The 4,583-nt window shown below is 46.9% G+C and overlaps 1 non-coding gene across 1 annotated transcript; it reads left to right on the top strand.

Annotated features, from left to right (window-relative positions):
• Nucleotides 1–486: 486 nt before the first annotated feature.
• On the top strand, nucleotides 487–558 carry TRNAE-UUC. The gene has a single exon. It is a non-coding gene; the product is annotated as a tRNA-Glu (tRNA).
• Nucleotides 559–4,583: the final 4,025 nt, after the last annotated feature.

Below are 4,583 nucleotides of genomic sequence, written 5' to 3'. Positions count from 1 at the left end.
TTCATCCATTCGGGCTTGGTTCACGAAACTAGAGTTCATCTAAACGCAACATTTCAGTTAAAACGGCCTGACTGGCAGAATGGGGTCTAACGGCAGGTGCGGCTCGGCGCCCGGACCAGGCCCGCGCGGCTCCGTTCTGCAGCCCTTCAAACCATGCTCTTTCCAAATCGCACGGAGCAGCTTTCTGGAAACTGAGGCCGGGCTGTGGGCTCCTACGGGCCGGGGCTAAGGAGGTCTGGGGTGGCCTCCGCGAGCCGGGGTGCGACGGGTTGGCGGCCTCCGCGCAGAGCGCCGCTGAAGAACCGGCGGTACCGGGAGCCGCAGCGCCAAACCCCGCCTCCGCCTTTCCAGGAGCAACGCGCCGTCAGCAACGGGGCTTTCGCAGGCGCAGACAGGGCTTTGTGGTCAGAGGCGGGGCGGAGCGCGGAAGGCAAGGGCAGGCGGAAATGATTCAATTGGTTTAGAATCCAGCACTTTCTCGTCATCTCCCACATGGTCTAGCGGTTAGGATTCCTGGTTTTCACCCAGGCGGCCCGGGTTCGACTCCCGGTGTGGGAATGCGGCTTTTTTTTCCCTTTGGAACATAGTGAAACTCGTAAATTTATAAGCCTTAGCAAGAAGCTTAAAAACACGACTGTGAAAAGCGACGTAATCCTTAAGGGTGTGTGGAGACCTGGAAACTCTCCTCGTAGTTCGCAAACGCCCCCCAAAACGGGCTGTGTAATCAGCATTGCTGCGTTTGCATACCAAATTTTCACAACAAATAATGATAATATTTAGGTGTCAAATCTTACAAAGGAATTCTTACGTTCTAGGCAAGTCACTGTTCTCTATGCCCTCAGTGAGTATTTCCAGCCTGTAGATAGCAAGATGGTGAACAGGATGGAGGGACAAGAAGGGGCATGGAAGATCCCAGCCACAGGAGCCTCCCTCTGAAGTTGTTTGAGGACTGAGAAGGGAGGGGAGGCGCTTCCTGAAGCAGGAGTCAATGGGGCTGGGATATAAAGAAGTGAGAGGTCTGCAAGTAGAAATATAGCTTCAGTAGAGGTTTGCACAGGGACGTAGAGGGTAAGGACAGACACCAGATCCCATTCACCAAGTCAGCTTTCACAGAAGTTGGGGAAACTGAGGCACGGGATCAGCCTCTGGATAGAATCACACATGTGGCTAAGTTGAGGTCAACACTCATAGCAAATACACATTTTCAGAGGTGGAAAGTTCTTGAAACTTTCTTGGCTTCTAAGCCATTTCCCGAATGGGATTCAAATATTGCTTTCCGTGCTTAGGCCTGCATTCTCTTAACCATAATATAAGCCTGAGTAGTGGAGAGCTGAACGCTTCCAGAACAGGCAGGGCCATCTCCTTCGAAAGTTCTACTGTTTGAAACAATCCTTGTGCCACTCACTTGGACTAACCAAATTGTGACTACTCCCAATGCTGATGCTTCAGCCTAATTCGGACAATCAAAATCAAAATCAACATCAGTCTAGAAAGCATGAACATGGACCAGTGAGAGCCTGAACCATTCATGAACCAACAGCATGAGTTGCAGACAGGAATATGATATTATGTGGGGGGGAAACTGTACCATTCATGCAGAGATAGTCACTTCCATTCCTTGACCGAATTTTGATTCTATGCTCTCAGTTTGTACTGCAGGCAATATAAGATTTGGCCCAAAAGATCATTTGAATCTTTGCAATTTTTGCATTAGACTTTTCTATTATGTGACATATGACAACTGTTTTAAGATTGAGTTCTGAAAAGCTTCTCCTGTAAATATCTCTCACACTGGTTGCCATCTGAGACATATTTACAGGGGATGATTTACAGAACTCAATCTTAAAAGACTGTGTAGTGGGAGTGGGAACTCCCCATTCTTGCTTCCATTATGCAACTCCAGGGTACCATTGGCTTGGCCAGAACTACCTTGTCAGCCTCATCCAGAGTTGGCTTCAGGGCTATAGATGGGACTTTTTATCTTTTGAAAAAGTACATGAAAATGTTTCACGTGTTTCGTATAACTCCAGCAGGCTACCCTGAGCATTGTATTGTACACAAATGAAACTCAGGTGGAAGGCTGGGAGTGGATGCCAAGTAGCCAAAAGGTTGGACTGCTCTGGTCATTTTCTTGTTTGCTTGTGTCCTCTTTTGTGTCTTTTATAGTCTTCTCCTTTTTGAGGTGTCTGGATCTCTGTAAACCCCGTTTCCCAGACTCCCTTTCCAGTAGACATCGGGTTAGCACCTGCCCCGGGGAGGTTCTGTTGGAGGATTGGAATATATCAGGAAAGCAGAGTCCCTGACGGCTGCCTGCAACTGTGGAATCCAGTGGCACTGGACATTCTGACAGGGGTTGTCATCAGCTGAGAACCACTAGCAGTGGCAGTAGTGGGCAGCTGTGGGCTCCAGGAGCCTGGAAGCTTCAGCAGAGCATAAGTGAATTTGACAGTGGTGTGGACCCAGTGGCAATGGCAGTGCCCAGCAGTGGTCTTGCAGGGCAAGCTCCTACCTGCAGGTAATACCATCCTCCCTTTTTGTTCTTTCAGCCCTAAGTGAATGGGGCACCTGCAGTTACTAATATCTGAACAATCTACTTGTTAGCCCCTTTTGCGCCTCTAGCTCCTCAAAAAATAATTAGCAACCAATTTCCTCTGTTAGATTTACCTGTTTGAAGTATCTGTTTTCCTGGCTTCAGACCAACCTATACAAGTGTCATTTTTGTGTAATTGTCATCTACCATTATGCACTCAGCCTTACTGACTTTTGGGAGAGGGAGGGTGTGCACAACTTACTCTATGTGTCACAGAAGTTTCTCAGGGAAATGGTATTTCAGCTGAGACCTGAAGGATGAGTTAGCAAGGTGAGGGGGGTTGTAAATGTGCATCAGTCAAGTTATTCTCCAGATCTGTTTGTCTTTTGCACAGGTCAAGTGGACAAGTGAATAACTGGGCAGACGATAGGAAAACTTCTGTTCTTTCAAGTCTTTGTTGGTGGCACGAATCTCTCTGATTCCCCCTGGGATGCAGGATCACTCTGGGTTTACCATTTTGGTAAGAACGGGGAAGTTCTGGGAACACTATTTGTCTTTTCTCACCATAGTAGTCCTCATTCCAAGATTCCGAGACCACTACAATAATGTCAATTGCCAAATATGTATATTTGAATTGTACATAATGGAATTAGGTTGGTCTGCAACCCACAGGAACCATGCTGAGATAGGTTTAGGCCAAAATATCATTTACTTACTAAGCTCCAAGGAACCTCACAAAAGTATTGGAAGAGCAGGAGGAATAAATAACAGTAAAAATTCTGAGCTTCCTACTTGCAGCAAGGGATTGAAGCAGTGCCACATCAGAATCAGTGTAAATTAACAGAACAAATGACCACAGGTCCTCTGGAGAATGGGCAAGGGGGACCTTTACAACATATTCCTGTTGCAGTGTAGAAGGGCCATTCTCAAGTAGGCCGAGTCTCCCCTTCCTCCAGTGGAACTTTGGACTGTGAGCTGACTCAGTTCTTGGTACTGGATGACACAAAACATCTCAATTCCAGTAAATCGAGTCATGTTTCTGGCCACCAGATCTAGAGTTTTAAAACTGCATAGACCACTCGAGCATACCCGCTCAGATCTATAATCCCAGCACTTTGGGAAGCTGAGGTGGGAGGATTCCTTGAGGCCAGGGATTCAGGGCTGCAGTGAGCTATGATCGGGCCACGGCACTCCAGCCTGGGCGACAGAGCAAGATCCTGTCTCTTGAAAAATAAGAAATCAAATCAAATAAAATTGCATATTTCAAACAATCATTCGGCATTCCACCCATTTATTTCATTCTTAGGACATCACTGCCAAAGATCCCTGCTGTGCCCATTTTTTCCTGGTGGTTTTGCTGTATATAATACTTAGACCCTGCCACTGTGAGATTCCATGATTCCCAGTGAATCAGGAAGCACTGTGGATTTTCTCACCAAGCTGACTCATGGAAGGTTGCTACAAAAGAGTTTTCAAGCATCTGGTTCTCTCCTCACCCATGCATTTCTCAATACTTAAATGAAGACAGTCTGGTCCCATCTGGGAAACGCAGTGAATGCGCAGGTTTGTGGGTCATACTTGATAAATCCCACTCCAGTGTAACTATTTGCCTAAGTCTTTAAGAGTGTTAGTCCACCTCACACCACGGGTGTACAACACTGCAACCTCAATGAAAGTGGCCACGTTAAGTCCAGGTTTCAGTCAACTAATGAGGCAAGCTGGGAGGTAGAGTTACTCCCCAACCCTCAAACTAACATGTGGAATCTGTTTTGATAAATTTGACCTAATTCAATGTTATCTTTTTTCCTTGGTCTAGCAATCTTAGGATCCATTTCCTTACGTCTTTTTTAACTTCTTTTTTTTTTTTTTTTTTGAGACAGAGTCTTGCTCTGTCGCCCAGGCTGGGGTGCAGTGGCCGGATCTCAGCTCACTGCAAGCTCCACCTCTCGGGTTTAGGCCATTCTCCTGCCTCAGCCTCCCAAGTAACTGGGACTACAGGCGCCCGCCACCTCGCCCGGCTAGTTTTTTGTATTTTTTAGTAGAGACGGGGTTT

Source organism: Mandrillus leucophaeus, unplaced genomic scaffold, assembly GCF_000951045.1.
Source record: "Mandrillus leucophaeus isolate KB7577 unplaced genomic scaffold, Mleu.le_1.0 Scaffold227, whole genome shotgun sequence".
In the NCBI taxonomy this organism is placed as follows: domain Eukaryota; kingdom Metazoa; phylum Chordata; class Mammalia; order Primates; family Cercopithecidae; genus Mandrillus; species Mandrillus leucophaeus.
The sequence above is the reverse complement of the archived record's forward strand: the minus strand, read 5'-3'. Positions and strand labels throughout refer to the sequence as shown.